Source organism: Lygodium microphyllum, chromosome 11 (assembly GCF_053477565.2).
Source record: "Lygodium microphyllum isolate KBCC chromosome 11, Lygodium_microphyllum_v1.1.10, whole genome shotgun sequence".
Lineage (NCBI taxonomy): Eukaryota > Viridiplantae > Streptophyta > Polypodiopsida > Schizaeales > Lygodiaceae > Lygodium > Lygodium microphyllum.
The window spans coordinates 131,425,503-131,442,984 of record NC_141145.1 but is presented as its reverse complement, the minus strand read 5'-3'; positions in this window follow the sequence as shown (position 1 = coordinate 131,442,984).

Sequence of the window (17,482 nt, the reverse complement as noted above, 5' to 3'; positions counted from 1 at the left end):
GTCAATTGGAGTCCACACAATAGAAGCTTGCTCCTTGAGTAGACTGGTAAGAGGTGCAACTATTATAGAATAGTTCTTGATAAACACACTTTACCACCTAGTTAAGGCCAGGTTGCTTCACAATTTCTCAATTGAGTTTGGAGGTGGCCATTCTTATACATCCTTGACTTTGGCTAGATCTAGTGTGATTCCTTTCTTGGATACTATCAATCCAAGGCATTCTATCTTCCCTTTTAAGACCATGGAATTTCTCTTCTCAGCATAAAGCTTATGCATTCTTAAAGTGTCTAATACAATTCTAAGTTGAGCCTTGTGGTCTTCTTCTTCTTTATAGTAAGTTAAGATGTCATTGAAGAATACTAGAACAAACTTATCAAGGTAGGGTCTGACAATATCTTATACCAACCTATTAAAAGGGGTTGGGGTATTAGTTAGCCCAAAAGACATTACAATGAATTCATAATGTCCATAACTTATGTTAAACATAATCTTTGGGATATCTTCCTCTTTGATCCTATTTTGGTAGTAGCTTGAACTAAGGTCAAATTTTGAGAAGATCTTTACCCCTTTAAGTCTGTCATATGAAGCTCAATTGATCCTAGGAATCAAGTATTTATTTTTGACCATCACTTGGTTTAGTCCACGGATGTCTATGCAAATGCAAATGGTACCATCCTCCTTCTTTTGAAATAGAACTAGAGCTCCCCATGGTGTACCCCTGCTCTAGTAGTTTCTTGAGCTATTCCTTTAATTCAATGGCTTCGAACACCATATTAAGGAATTCAAAAAAATTTCAAGTCCCAATTTCAACTAAGCGATAAATATTTGACTACATGGCTAAATCTTGATCCATATTTGAAAGTGAGATTTGAAAAGGTAGCTTATATAGCATTTAGGGTAGACTCCACCTTTAAGTAAGACTACAAGATTTGACCATGTGGTCAAATAATAAAGGTATTGGGGATTCCCAAAGTCCATGGAAATTTCCAAATTCCATAATGTAGTGTTTTAGGAAATTGTTATCTAATAAGGTCTCACAGTCAACTTCCCTTTTTGAAGGAAGCTTAGTCAATTCAGTTGGGAAGACATCTGTATACTCCCTCATCCAAGAAGTTTCTTATTGTGCTTCTTTATCTTGATCAATCTGATTAAGCTCGATCAAGTACATTGGTATACCTTTTCTTAAACCCTAGGAAATGCACAAGGTTTTTACTAATTGGATCTTATCTTTTCTGGCTTTTCCTTGCAAAGTTATTTCAATTCTTTTTGCATTTTGAAATGTGACTTGGCCCTTTCCGCAATGAGTGTGGGCGTCACTAGGAATCAACTAGTCACCATCCGAAGAAGGTACTCATAGGCACCAAGATTCATGACATGGAACCTTATGTTTGTGAGCTTATTGACTAGATTCAACTCTACATTCCTAGTCTAATATAATGACATAATCTCTTTTCCATTAGTTGATTCTATCAAGATTTTAGGTGCTTGAATGATTCCTATGTCTATTTTCTATACAGATTTTGGAGAAATAAAAGAATGAGTACTTCCATAATCCATCAAGACTTGGAAGGGTTTACCTTGATAATTTACCAGTGTCTAAATCATTAATAATTGATGATTGCATCCCTTCTTGTTAAGAGTATAATAAAGCATAAATGCCTTAGTCTAGGGTAGGCTAGGGTTAAGTGTAAAAAGGTGGAGATGTAACATGTGAATGATCGTTTTGCCATTTTCAAACATTACATGCTTGAGGTCTCAAGCTCCCACCATCTAAGAGGGTGAATACTCTTGGCCACCATAGCTTGGGGTGCATACCATGTTGCAGCCACTCATCATTTGATTCTCAGCTAATATCACTTCATGCCTAGCTACCTTGGCTATGGTTTTGGCTATGGTTTCTTGGCATTTTATGTCTATTTCTTGAATTTTTAGTTTAATAGTTTCTTGTGAAAAATAGCTACTTTACATTGGTATCAGAGCACAATGTTGATCTACTGGGAAGGTCATTTTCATGGTGAATCTAGTTACAGTTTAGGCACAGAGTAACTGGAGGACAAGAATTAGTCACAGGATTTGATTCAGTTAAAACCGTGAGTAGTTAAGGTCTTTGCAGTAAACCGTGACTAAATTTGATAGTCTTAAAGAATGTCTAAAGAAATAATGGAAGATTCATGGTCATTTTGGTGGTTCGTAGTCAATTTTGGGCCATTTTGAAGGATCATGGCCTTAACTGAAGCCTAAACAAGGTTTATAGAGGTTAAACTATGGTTACTTTTTGGAACAAGCTTCTCTTTCCTCTTTCCAAGCTTCTTGCTAAAAACTGCCATGGAAATCTCCACTCATTTCTCTCTGCCATGATCATTTCTCTTCAAGCCACCTACTAGAGATGATTCCTGATACCCTGGACAACAAATGGACTACCTATTTGATGGATATTCATCAATATAATCATCAAGTGATGCAGAAGAAGCTCCACAATAGTTTGCGCCAGTTTTTCAGCTTGTTGTTCATCATCTTGATCATCTCACTTTCTCATTTTGAAGCTATGCCCTCTCTTACATGGTCAAATGTAGCCCTAGCATGAAGTATTAGGCATCTCTTACTTGATATTTCACCTTCTTTCAACCCCTTGAAGCTTCCTTCACAACCCTAGTTATGGTTGAAAGTGGATAGCATGAAGATCTCAGCATTTTCTTGAAGTTTTGAGTCAATCTTGGTCTCCATTAGCTTCAAAAAGTAGAAAGCAAGCATCTACAATCGAGATTGAGCAAATATTGGAGCTTCCAAGCAAGATTGAAGCATTTTTCTCATCTCAGATTTGGGAAAAACATGACAACCATCAATTTTCATTAAATATTGCTTCATTGAGGCAATTCATGGGGCTTTTGTTGTTGATAATCTTGGGAAGGTTCAATTAAAGGTATTTCTTAAAGATTGGGCTTACATTGAAGAATTTCTTCAAGATTGAAGGCATTTTCAGCCTCTTAAATATGGCAATATTTGAAAATTCATGGAATCCTTGATTCTGACAAGAATTTACACTCTTCAAAGCTCAAAGGATCTTCTCCAACAAGCTATTTTAGACTTCTATCAAATCAATGGCTTCTCTTGATTGCATTGGAGCAATCTTATTGATCGGGATCTGAAGATTACATGGGCGCAATCATATTGGACAAATCTTTCGTCAAGTTGGTCTTATGATTTGAAATCTTGGTCTGTTGATGGTCGTTTATGCTGAATGTTGATTGGTTGGATTCATCTACTACTCTTCATCAACATTAAAGAGGTAATTCTATTGCTTTCAACTTAATATCTCTTTTCATCCAATTCTTGAACCAATCCCATTGTTCATAAGAGAGATTGAGTTCAAGCAAGCAATGATTGATGTCTTTGTTTCTCCTTTTGGAAAAAGAAAGGCTTCAAAGACAATGGTATGCATGCGCTCAAAGAGGAATGTCCGTTAGTAGAGACTATTCCAACACTTACTTGAATCTCTCCATGTATGTTGAAGGCATTTCAGATTTTGCTAAGCTGAATAAATACATTTTTGGTCTTGACCCTGCCCTGTCATCGGAGGTAGGAGCTCAACAATCACAAACATTACATGAGGCCATACAATTGGCCGAAATATACTCTTGAAGTAAAAGAGAGATGCAAAAAATTTCTAGCAAAGGAGTATGGGCAATAATATTTCTAATCAACCTACAAATATATGGGCAAGTTTTCAACCAATCAAGAGACTCTTTCAAGTAAGAAAACAGGGGTTATAACAGTCAAAATAGTTATAACACCAAAGTGCCAACATTTTCCACCGTTTATGCCTCTAAAGAGGATGGAAATTATGTACAGAAATGGGGGCAAACTTTCAGAAATGTGACTGAGGCAAGAGGTACTTTTTCAAGAGTTGAAAATGCTCCTAAACTGCCCAAAACAGTTCTAAGCAACTTCCTTCCTCACGACAAGCTTAGAGAAATGCATGCAAAAAGGATTATGCTTCAAATGTGGGGAGAAGTGGTCACAAGATCATAAGCTGAAGTGTAAAGCTAAGAACTCAAAAATCAAACATGGTGATCACTCAAGAAGTGGAAGTTGAAGAAGAAGCAGATCAAGAGGGAAATTTACTGTATGTTGATACATACCCAATGGTTGAAGAGATTCATGAAGAAGAGCATGCCACCAACAAAGAATTCTATGATCCCATGGATAGATTTCCATTTGATCCAGGTGGTATTCATGATTCTCATGCTTCCTTGTGTACCATCTCACATGATGCATAGACTAGTTGCAAAGGGAAAAATACACTTAGACTCAAAGGTTTCATTAATGGCAAGATTGCACATATTTTAGTGGATACGGGCAACACTCATAGCTTCGTCAACATCAAATATTTGAATGGGTTGAAGTTGCTACCCATTGATATGGATTCTTCCTTGCAGATACAAGTTGCCAATGGCGCATATGAGTCTAGTAAAGAAGTGTGTCCATGTACTTCAATTGAGCTATCACCCTCTTGCACAATAAAAGTAGACTTGATCACTTTGGATATGGGGCCTATTGACATTGTTATTAGATGTAATTGGTTGAAAAAACTTGGCAAATTCACTTTAGACTTGGAGAAAATGCAAATGGGATTTAATTAGCAAGGACAGCACATAGAGTTGATAGGCATAGACCACAAACAAATAAAACTCATCTCCATGAAGAAATTGCGAAAAGAAATCAATGCCAAGTCATGCATCTTCACTCTTTTGCTTGCACTTTTTCTTGCAAAAGTAGATGAAGGGCAATCAGCAAACCAACCATCTTCTTCTTCAAAGAAAAGGGATCCAAGATTGGAAAAGCTATTGGAGGAATCCAAGGATTTATTTTAGCCACCATCATCTTTACCTCCAAAGCGAGAGGTTGGTCATCCTATTGATTTGTAACCTAACACAAAGCCCATCAACAAATCTCCCTATCACTTGTCCAAGTTTGAAAGGGAAGAAGTGGAGCGGCAAGTCAAAGAATTGCTGCAAATGGGTTTAATTCAGCAAAGTCAATCACAGTTTGCCTCTCCCTTGCCCTTAGTCAAGAAGAAGGATGGATCATTTTGTAGAGATATTTGCAATCACACCTACTTCAGTCCCTTTATAAGAAGAGTTGAGGGCTCAGGACCAGAATCCCATATGCACAGTAGGAGAAAGTACCACCACTCATTTTCTATAAAGCATTGTACTTGCACTCTTTTTCTAATGCAATGATAGTACTCTTTTCTTTCTAGTAAAGTGTTAATGTCACTGTCCACACACAAGATTGTGTGTGTCCAAGTCTCAATCTTGGAACCTAATTCACTTGTGTGACAATTTGTCTTTGTCAAGGTCAATGTATTCATGAGTTTCTTCTTCCTCTTTCAACCTCCATAGCTTCTGCATTTGTCATGCTCTAGATCCAACATATTCTACATGGTATCAGAGCCTAGTTGGGCATGTCCTAGCTCATCTTAGCCTCCTTCTCTGCTGTTATAGATTCTATCCATCATTACTCAGCTCAAGTCCCAGCTGAAGGTCTCATTTTCCACCTCTATCTCCACTTGGTCTTCTTGGTAGCCATAGCTCGCCTGTACCTACCTTGCTTGGAGCCTTCATATCTCTCAAACCAAGCCATATCTCACTGAGATTCCTTCTGAAGATATCTTCCTTTGCTCAAGGCACTTCTTCTTAGCATTTCAAACCAAGACATTGATGATCATCTAGCTCAAAATTGTGTGAATACCAGCTCACTGTCTTGTCTGCACCTGTTTCTGATCGTACAGTTCGTTCAGCTTGTACACGCAACAATGTTGGTCATTAACATAGGGCTTTTGAAGCTATACATCTAAACTCTCTCCCCCTTAGAGGGTTTCTCAAATGGCTACCTTTGTGAGTAGCAATAAGCAAAAGACCAGTCGCTTGTTCCTAAAAACCCTAATATGCCACAGCTCACTTTCATTGAAGCTCTTTTTTACTTCATCCACTCACTGATTCCAATACACTGAAGGTCCTGTCACTCAGATTTGAAGGTCCCAACATCAAATCAAGAAGGGGAAGATTTGGATCTGAAAGATCTTGAAGGATTTTGCACATTTGGAAGATTTAAGGAAGAAACATAGTGTCTATTGACACTCATTTTAGTGCTCTAAGCACTTGTGTTTTTGGACACATCCCAACCAAATCTTCGGATGCTTAAATATGATAACTCTGAAGCTGATTTGCAATTGTTCCCACAAGTTTAACATGGGCAAAGATTCTCCAATTGCTCATTTCAAAGGAGTCGGGTTTCATACCTGGCAGACATGCATCAAACTCATCTTAATGAAGAAGGGCCTCTGGGCCATTACCACTGGAAAAGAAAAGAAGCCTCGTGATGTGGATCTTGCTATCACTTGGCAAAGGAACGATGATAAGGCTTAGGCCATTATCAAACTAGAGCTAGACGACAACTATATCGACCATGTGGATAACTGTGAGACCTCACTGGATACATGGAAAAGACTTGATACTTTGTTCGGTGCACAGTCTAAATCATCAAAGTATGGTCTCCTGATAGAGTTTTTCAGGCTTGAAATGAAGTCCAGCACATCACTTGCCACACATCTAAATTAGATGGAAGGACTTCTAACCCAACTTGCAGGAAGCAACATTAAAATGGAAGAAGATGTTTGCATCGTTGTTCTACTTAAGAGTTTTTCTCCTGAATATAATTATGTATCAACAACTTTAATCAACATGCCAAACCCTGAACTTGTTGATATCTAGATGTCACTGTTAGAGGAGGAAAAGAAGATAAAAACTAAGGAAGAGCCAAGTACCTCTAGAGATGAACATGCATTATATGTTGGCAACAGGTACAAAGCCAAGAAGGATAAGCTCTTCTATGACTTCTGCAAAAGGACCGAACACACCGAGAAGTTCTGCCACACCAAAAAGAGGTCCCAAAAGGCCTATCTAGTTGCAGTTGAAGAAGAAGAAGAAAATGGAGCAAAGGAAGAAGAAGAAGAAGAAGAAGAAGAAGACCACCAGGAGAAGGACAGACCTCATCAATCCTTCTATTCAGATAAAATTTTTTATTTTTGTATTTCCTAGCCCTAATGCCTCAAACATAAACTTGTAAACTCCTCAGTTATCCTTGTATTACAGCCTCTGTACACTTTGTGAGGTCCCTGCTACAACCTCTAGATGTCCATCATGTTTGTGGTACTGTGTGACAATTTGTCTTTGTCAAGGTTAATGTATTCATGAGTTTCTTCTTCCTCTTTCAATCTCCATATCTTCTGCATCTGCCATGCTCTAGATCCAACATATTTTACACATTTCACATGTGTATTGATTATCGGGATTTGAAGAAGTCAACGGTCAAGAATAGGTATCCTATTCCCCTAATTGATGATCTTTTAGATGAACTTAAAGATGGAAAGGTCTTCACCAAAATAGATCTTTGATTGGGTTATCATCAAATTCAAATGAAGGAAGGAGATGAGTTCAAAACAACTTTTAAGACTGAAAGAGGGTTATACCACTTCTTGGTTATGCCATTGGGACTTTCCAATGCACCCGCTACTTTTCAAGCCCTCATGAATAAAATATTGCAGTACTTCTTGTTCAAAAAAATCCTTGTTTTCTTTGATGATATCCTAATCTATAGCAAATCCAAGGATGTGCATTTGAAGCATACGAGAGAGATCTTTGACACATTACGAAGACACACACTCTTTGCGAAGATGATGAAGTGTTCTTTCATGGAAGATAAAGTTGAATACTTAGGTTATGTTGTGGGAGAGCAAGGCATTAGAGTGGACCCCAATAAGGTAAAATGTGTTAAAGAATGGCCTACTCCTATGAATGCAACCTCTTTGAGACGATTCCTTGGGTTATCATCCTTCTATAGGAGGTTCATCAAGAATTATGCTCATGTGGTAGCTCCATTGATGGATAGACTAAAAAAGGAGGCTTTCTTTTGGGACTCCATCGTTGATCAAAGTTTCAATGAGTTGAAATCTCTCTTAATTTCAACACCTATCCTTGTATGTCACCCGAATTTCTCTGAGTTTATCATATGTGCGGATACTAGTGGAAGACGAATTGGGGATGTTTTATGTCAAGATCATGTAGTCATAGCTTATGAGAGCCGAAAGCTTGATGATAAGGAGCGTCAATTACATGTTTATGAGTAATAGATGTTAGCAATATTACATGCTATCAAAAAGTGTCATCATTACATCTATGGTAGTCATTTCAAGGTCAAAAGCGATCATCGTGTGCTGAAATACTTTCTTTCACAAAAAAATTTGTCTCCCAAGCAATGAAGATCGTTAGCTACTCTTCAAGGATATGACTTTGAGATATCTTATATGGCTGGAAAAGACAATGTGGTGGTGGATGCCTTATCAAGAATGTGGGCATGTTCTGTCTCTACCATTTCAACCGTGCATAAGGATTGGATCCATGACATTCAAGAGGAGTATTTGCTTGATGAGCAAGCATCAAAGATGATGAAGGAATTTCAACAAGGCAAAGGAGAAGAGTATCCCAATTTCAAATGGCACAATGGTCTTTTATGGTATCATGGTAGAGCCTTCTTGACACCACAATCTTCTTTCAAAGACCGTATCTTGCATGAGATGCACTCTTCACCTTTAGCAGAATACCATAGGTTGTTCAAAATATTTTACAATATCCATAAGAGTTTCTATTGGAAGGGCATTTGGAGGGATGTCCAGGATTCTGTTATGGAATGTCTTATGTGTCAACAAAATAAAGATTCATCTCTTCTACATGACGGTTGTAGAGGGAGCTCATGCTCAACCGCCAAGACCCACGGACCGCTTATTGTTTCAAGCGTTTCAAGTGAGCTCTAATGGCTATCTCTCACCTAGCCGATGTGTTGTCAATCCTATGAGTGTAGTGAGCTTACCTTGATGCCGAAATGAGTTGCCTCCTCTCTCGCACACGCCGGTAGCTCCGCGATCCTAGATGCTAGCTCAAGCATCCTCAAGCCTCCTCCATCTCCAAGCTCCATCCACCATAGCTGCGTGCACGAGAAAAGATTCACCCTCTTAATCCCTCACTCCCACACACTCACTCCCTCACACTCCCTCTCTCAAGAGCACACACAAGCTAGGAGAAGGGAAGAAGAGAATAAGAAGAGCACTCTTGTTAGCCACACACCAAAAGAATGAGCTTCCATTCACTTTTTGAACTTTATATACAAGCCCTAAAATCCCATGGGCACCCATCCCTTTTTTACATGACCGGCTGTTGTGGCAAGGTCCTTTCTCTATTTCCCTCTTCTAGCCTTATGCTCTAGCCTACACCCATCTAATATTTTACAATTGGCACAGGAGGAAGCCGCTGTTCTTTTACAAGAGTTTTTAGAGCTTTTTGAGGCACCTTTCATTTAAAATTGCGCTTTTTGCCGCAGCTTAGCTTTAGAGGCCGCATGCATATCTTTGCTCTTTTTTCATCTTTTTTTTCACTTTTTCTTTCATTTCTCCGCCATCTTTCTCCTCCATATCGACTTGGGGTTAACATTACTCCCCTCCAAGACAGGTGCCAGTCCCATGGCACTTCTGGCTGCTGTTGGGAAATGGTAGGCAGTTGGCAAATTGTTCGGGTGAGGGTAGGGCCACATGTAGACTCGGGTGCTTGTGGAGGCTTGGTAATGATGTTTGTCGGAGAAGCGAATTGGATGCCAAGTGGATGATGGGGGTCTCCAAAGTTGGTGGTTTGTAGCCTTTTGTAATGTCTGAAAGAAGAAGGTACGGTGCGTTACCTAAGGGGAGTGTCTACCTTATTGTGTGGTGTATCGTACTCGTGCTAGTGGAATGGGGAGGTGGATCTAACCACATGCAAGATTGGGTGACATCCCACACTTGAGGACCCCATTCGTGCAAAGGGAGGTGCAGTGCAAGTAGCTTAGGGTGACAAGTCTAACAATAGGCGAGTGTTACCTCCCTAGGTATGTCCTGCCCTTGATGGGCCCTAAGCCTGAAGTGGGGGATCAAAAGGGCTAGGGGGTTAGGAGTGGATCCGATCGACCAAAGCCACTGGGCACGCCTAACTTGAGGACCCCTAAGTGTAGTGATCATGTTTTATGTGGTGCTAAGTGCTTCTTCAATTGAGTTGTTTTTTCCATGTCCTTGTGTGATATTCTTCTTGCTTTTCCTTTCATGCTTTTCTTTTTCTTATTTTGCTTCTTCTTGGAGAATGGGGTTGGATGGATTTTCTCAAAAATTGCCAGCTTTGCATGTATCCTTTAAGATTCATGCGAATGTGGAGTGAAGTGGCGGAGAGGAAGGGATAATTACATCTAATGAACTGGCTATCGTTCATGTCTTCTAGGAGAGCTAGGCAAAAAGAAGGGAGGAGACTAGCCCTCATCATCAGGCGCGCCATGGCACAACTGTCGATGGTGTTAGGATCAAAGAAGAGGGGAGGCATGCCACGTTCTTGAGGAGTCATGTCCTGCTTAAGCAATAATTTAAGAAGCCTAAGATAATTACATGTAGTTATGAAAGCTGGATCAGGGCAAGAGGAGAAGTCGGCCAGGAAGCGAGTCATGGAGTCATCCAAGATTTCCGAGTTGAAGATGAGGGCATGTTAGAGATGACATTAGAGTTGTAGATAATGGGAAAATCATATCGCCCGTGGAGGGTGGCATCAAAATCCACTCCTACCCTATGAGGGTACACCATAAACGTGGGGTTGTTCCTCTCGTAGGGCAGGGTGTTGTAAAAAGCCATCCAATCAAGCATGCTAATGTCGCACACCTGCCTTCTCCATAGGGGCTGGTAGTTATAACCTTGCACAGAATGTGGCACTTCAAACACTTTATTTTGCCAAAATTCGGCTTCTTCAGTTCCCCAAAGAGTGGGGTTCTTCTCTCTTTCTTCCAGCCACTTCTATCCTATTCAGCTACCAATCCCAATCACCTCCTCCATCACCTTGAGTGGTAAGACCCTCCGCAGGCTGTTGGGCATGAGAAAGCTAAAAGTGAATGGCTCTTTTTCTCTCTCTTGTCGCTCCCAAACTACCAGTTCTACGTAGAATCTTGCGAGAATGTCATCAGGGCATGGTGGGAGGGGCGCGGACGGCTGCACGACTGGCTTGGCCCTTAGCTGCTTTTTGGTTTCTTCTACTAATTTTTTCCTTCTTTCCCTGAGCGTGGCTTGTCTTTCTGCAGATGTGTCAACTGGTTGTTGCTCTTGGGAATGTGGCGAGGGGGCTGTGAGATCACCTCTTCTCTAAACCTTCCCATATCGAATTGAAGTTCAACTTCATCCCCCTATCGATCTCCTTGTTGTGTTCCCTCTTCAAACCCTATCGCATCAATTTCCTGGGGGGTTAGGCCGGCCAGTAAACTTTCATTGATCATCCAGGATCAGCTTAACCTCCGCATGTTGGGGTGGTATCTGCAGCCCTGAGTGCAGTCTCCTTCTTCTGGGTGGGTGGTGTCCATCAGTGTATCTAGGAAGGCCTTTTGCTAGGTATTAAAGGCTACCTGAGCAGCTTCTGCTTTGCTCTCTGCAAGGATCTTCTCTTTCTCTACCAGAGCCAGGTGCAGTGCCAATGTCTTCACCCTTTTTTCATTTTTCCCTGCGCATACCTTGACTCTCTTCTTCATCTCTTCCATGTTCTTACCCTACCTTTGGACCAAGGACACGAGTTTCTACTCTTGGTCCTTTAGCTATTTGCTCATGGTTTCGTGTTCTTTCTTTCCTTGTTCCAGCTTGTCAGTCATGGTTTCGATCTCTTTCTACTGCTACTCTAATTCCTGCTTTCTTTCCTCGTCTCCCTAGCGGTAAACTCAGCCATAAGCTTTTCAATTTGATCAATTTTTGCAGTCAACTCTTCATATTGCACGATTAGGAGCTTGTATTCTCTTTGCATCTTCATGAGTTCCTGTGTTTCATCCCCCAGCCTGCTGCCTCTAGCCCTCTTCCCTGTCATCCTTAGCCTTTAGCTCCTATTTGAGATCAGAGATCTCCCTTTGCTGCATGGCTATTACTCATGTCTTTTCGAGCTGAAATGCAGTCATCAACTCTTTTTCTATTGCCAACTTAGCCACAACTATCTTCCTTCCTCCTTAGCCTTCTTCAATTGAGAGAGCAGCTCAGTGATGTACTTGTCGTAATTAGCTGGTGGCGTCATTGTTGTGTGGATGGGAGTGGTTGAGGCCTCCACTTTCTGGCACTTTGGATTCTGCCTTGACTCGACGTCCATGGCCAGCCTTTTCTACCCTGTGGTTGTGGTCTCAGTGCTCATTCCTTGGGCCAGTTCTTTGTTAATAAAGTACTGCATCCACGCCACAAAGTTTGAGGCATCTGCATTGGTGGGGTTGCTCGGGTGAGGGTTGTTGCTTTGGTAGGAGGCACCAGGAGGGTCGAAATAGGGTGGATGGGAGCCTTGCCTTTGCCCTCAGTGATGGCCGGCGGTAAGATTTTTGGCACTTGCGTGCTGGAACCGGGCCCCTCCTCTCTGGGTGGGCTCATAGCCCCTAGGTCATCTACCCTGCTTTGCTATTCGATTGACCGGCATGTAGCTTCGGCCAAGTCTTCCTCCTCCTTCCTTCTTAGCTCCTCCTCTTCTTCAACAACTCTTATCTCCCTCTCTTTCTTTGTTTTCCTAGAATCTTCTTTCTATCTACTTCATGTTTTTTCTTATTCTCCCTCTCTTTGGCCTCCTTGAGGGATTCCCTCTTTGCCCTCTCTAAATCCTCTTTCTCTTTTTTTTGGCCTTCATCCTACTTCTTCTTTTGTGTCGTCTTTTTAACAAGTTTCAAGTTTGCTATCTTCTTGCTCATCTGTTCCTTCAGTTCTTCCCCTTCTTCTTCACTCTCAGTTCTGTTGGACACCTCTTTGTCCTGGTGAGGGGGCGATCTCTCGGGTGTTTCTCCTTCTCCTTCCTTTGCATCTTAAGCCTATTTTACTGCCTCTTGAATGAGGGTAGTCAAAATGCTTTCGTAGCCAATGAATGAGGCTTTGGATGAGGCCTTCTTTCTTTCTGTGGTCTTGGACGCTGGGGAATCCCCACTGTTGGTTTACTGCCCAAAGATAATACTTTTGCCACCTGGTCAATGGTCTTACGTACATAGCCATTCCAATCAACTTCATCCAAGGTGTGAGCTGCCATATTCTCCAACACATGCATATTGATTTGATGCATCAAGGAGTTGTAGCGTTGGCTGGAGAAAAGTGCATGCACTAGCTTTGATTGTAGATGGGCTTTCGCATCAGGAATTTCATGGATGCTGACACTGTCATTGGTCAGCACTTCTTCCCCCTTCATATTAAGCATGGCATAAAAATCTCTCTTATGCTTTTTCTCTACCTTTGGCTCCAATCCCAATGCCTTCTCCACCAAGGCTAGGTTTAAGTGTACATGCACCTGCTTGGCCTTTTCTCTCCTTTCCACTATCACGGTGCTGCACTCCTGGTCTGGGTTGTACGTCCTAAGGAACTCCACACACTTCGTGTGGTCAGGCTCTTGTGCAAACTTCTCAAGGTACTTTGTGAGGTTGCATTGCTTGACAACTCTCTTGGTTGTTTCCTCCTTGGCCACCACACCCTCTATGTTATGGATGGTTTGAAATTTGAGCTAGTTGTAGGTGCGATTTTCTAGGATGATGGGATATTGCATCCTTTCCTCCTCTGTGAATGGGAGTTGGTGGGCACAGTCTTGCTGCGACATCTTTCGTTCCTGTCATGAACCCAAGTTTTCATTAGTGCTTTCAAAATAATAATTTGCTGGAAAAGAAAGACTCTATGTGTTTATTAAATAAAAGCATTAAAATCCAATGTAGATTCTTCCCTTCAGATCTGACTTTTCCCCCCCCTTTATTTCAAAGTTCTCGTGCCATTTTCCCTATCTCACTCGTTTTTACGCGTTTATGCGTTCGCTTGATTTTCCTTGGTTTTGGTTTGATTCACTTTACTTCCCTCCCCTTCCAGCTTGAGAAGAATCCTTCCAAGGATTGAAAGTTAGGAGGTCAAGGGCATTCTGCAATGTGGTCTAGGATTTACATGCGTAGGAGCCAAGTATAGAAATCCGGATTGTACTCTAACTGACCTTCACGGTCTAGATCAAAGGGTCGAATGCTTACATGTGTGATGTACGTGAGAACATCTGTTAGGAAGTGACTGGAATCCACACGGCTAGCAATATGTAACTCTTCCTCAGTCAATAGAGGCGATCGAGTTAGGTTTGTCCTTTGATGTGCTCTTCCATGGGTCAACCATGAAGAGTGGTTAACACTCTATACGAGGTTGGCGCGATGTAAGTGGAGTCGTACTCCACTGTTTTGATTGCGCGGCACTGCTCAATGTTGGTCATTATTTGGCATCCTTCAACTTCCCATTGCAATCAAAGAGTGTACCAGTGCCTTAAGAACAAGGATTCAGTATCAACAAGTTTTGATAATTCTGCAATTTCTTGGTCAGTAATGGCAGAAGTGGTTTGTTTATCATAGGACATGATGAGACACTATTTGATTGCCTGCTCTTTGGATATCTCGCTGGTGAGCAATTCAGCAGCAGCGGAGTTAGAGGCTTTTTGCGAATGCAAATTCAAACGTCTCCCAAGAACAAGGCATCGTTCGAACTTCATTTGCAAAGGGTTCTTGCAGTAGGCCTAAATCCAACCGATCATAGCTCAAAGCTAACGATATGAAAGTGGCATCAAGTCGTCTAATGTAATCAACCACATTCTCCTCTGTGTCCTCAGCCAGATCGGTGGCTAGTGTTAAGATTGATTTCTACTCATAAGGGGGTCAAAGGCCTGTTGGCAGTTGGGGCTTGATAGAACTAGAGCCTTTGACAACAAATAGTTGTGGTTGCAGGTGTTCTTGAGATTGTGTTTGGACATCTTGAATTAGGGTTGGGGTAGTAGCAGTGACATCTGATGGATTGCTGCCTTCGGTATGGATCAGGGAAGTTTGAGCGGCTCTATTGGGTATTGATTCATGTGACAGTGTTTGTCGTTTGGGCCGATAGGCTTGTTCGACTTTCTTGGGCGTATGTGCGGATGAGCTTGATGGATATGGCTCTTGAAAGCGCTGTGGATTCTGGCTTTGAGGTTTTATGGGGCTTGGTGTGATCAAACTTGAGGGCAGCGTGCGAGTAGTGCCTCCGACCGTGTGGGCCTTAGGGATCCATATCCAAGCATTTCCCTCATATTAGCCTTGCACATGCAAGAGGGGTTTAGGGACCCATCTTGGCTTGATCATGCGTCGATTTCTGTAATTGCGCCTTGGCCTCCTAGGTTTAGAGTTTTTGGTGTTATGAGGATGTGAGCGTCGACTCCTAGGCAGTGGTTGCAGTTGCTTGGGCCTCCATTGAAGCCTAGGCTGTTGGACCTTAGCCTTTGTTGTTGTGAGCGGTGATTCTAGAGATTTGATGGGTGGTGGCCGAGCACTACTCCCCTCCTTAGACTTGGCTACTAACATTTCTACCAGTGGTCTTTGCTGACTTTGACGAGGTCCACAACCCTTGTTAAAGGCTGTAACAGTGCAAACGTTGCCTATGTATCCCCATACACTGCGATTCATAATCAACGTTGCAGTGAGTTTGCTTCTTGAAGGTTCGCCCTAGTAGCGATTCCATGCCTACATCTTCAACGTTTGGCAACACGTAGAAGATCATTGGTACAGTCTCAGACTCGATAGAAATAGTGGCCTTGCACTTGTTGAGAAGTGCATATGAACGGCCCCCATATGGGCTTAATTTGGCATTGGTGGGCTGTAGTGGTGGTTTGCCTAGTTGGGTCCAATGATCGTGAGTTAAGACATTGAAGTCTGCTCCCTTGTCGATCAAGGCATTGAAAGCGCATGTTTGCTTGGCAGTGATCGTGATGTGTAGGTATACAGGTTCTACGGCTTCTTCATCCTCATCATCCATTTCAGTGATTGTGGCTACTCGTACTTTGACAGGGGGTTCTAACATTGGTGGCTCATGCAAAGGATGCATGGGAGGGTAGTACTTCTTGACACATGACTGCCATTGAAGAAGCCTATGCCCTCGCTGTCTAGAATCTCAAGCTCAACGTTGCCAGTTTGGCTGATTGCATGAACTTTGAAAGGTCCAAGACCTCTAAACTTCATTTTCTGCTTATGCCCCTTAACTGAGTACAGGAGTACTAAGTCTCCCTATTCAAAATCGTGTTGTTTGACGTGCTTGTCAAACCAGCTCTTATGCCATTCCTTCTTACATATGAGTGCGTGAGTGGCTAGAAGACGAGTTTCCGAGAGGTGTTCGAGCTCAACTAGGCATTGTGTCCATGCTTCCTTTCCTTCCCATCTCAGGCTAGGAACGAAGAACTCTACAAGGAGAATTGCTTCAGTTCCATAGGTCAATCTAAAGGGAGTCTAGATGACAGCCATTTTATAAGCTATTCAATAAGCCCATAAGGCTACCATCAGCTTGTTATCCCAAATGCTATGTGAAGCAGAAACTACTTTGGTTAGGACGTTTACAAGAATATTATTCGTGGATTCCACATGGCCGTTTGCTTGAGGGTAGTATGGAGAGGATTTTTTATGGATAATTAGAAAGGTGGATAGAAGATGTGCTATCACTTGATTGATGAAGTGTGTGCCCTGGTCACTGACTAGTTCAATGGAAAAGCTAAATCGTGAAATCACCTATTCTCACAAGAACTTGGTAGTCGTTCTAGCATCGTTCTTTTGTGTCGCTCTCACTTGTGCCCATTTCGTTAGGTAGTCTATGGCCACAATGATGTATTTGGCCTGTGACGACTATGCAACTGGGTTGATGGGTCATATGAAGTCAATTCCCCATTTTTCAAAGGGTTGTCGTGCAATGATTGGGATTGTCGTGCAATGATTGGGATCAACTCCGTTTGATCCTTGCGAATCGGGACCTTTGTCTGCTGTCACTTGTCACAATGCTTAACGAATCGTGCTGCATCACGAAACAACGTTGGCCACCATAGTTGAGATTGAAGCACCTTACAGGCTGTCGTGTCTCCGCTAAAGTTCCCACCAGCGATTCCACTATGCGCCTCTGAGAGTAATCGTGCATCTCATGCTCGCACACGCATCTACGTAGTAGTCCATCTTTCCCTAGTCGATATAGCTGGCTTGCTATCAACTGGTAGGGTTGGATCTTGAGGATGAGTCACCTAAGTCTTGCATTTTCTATCAGTCGCTCAGGCAGTCCGTGCTCAAGCACTTGGACTATGTCATTTGCCCAATATGGCATTAGATCAGCCTTAAATAAATCTCTATCACTGGAAAGATTAAAGAGATGGACATCTGGCAATTCATCGGCAATGCCTTCTCCAGCAGCCTCTCCCGTGGGGATGCGTGACATATGGTCAGCCATGTATTGTTGTTTTCCTTTCCATACAACCATGGAGAAGTCGAACTCCAAAAGCAGAAGGAGTCACCGAGCTATGCACCTTGTAGTGCAAGGTTTATTCACTAGATATAGCAAGGCTTGATGGTCCACAAA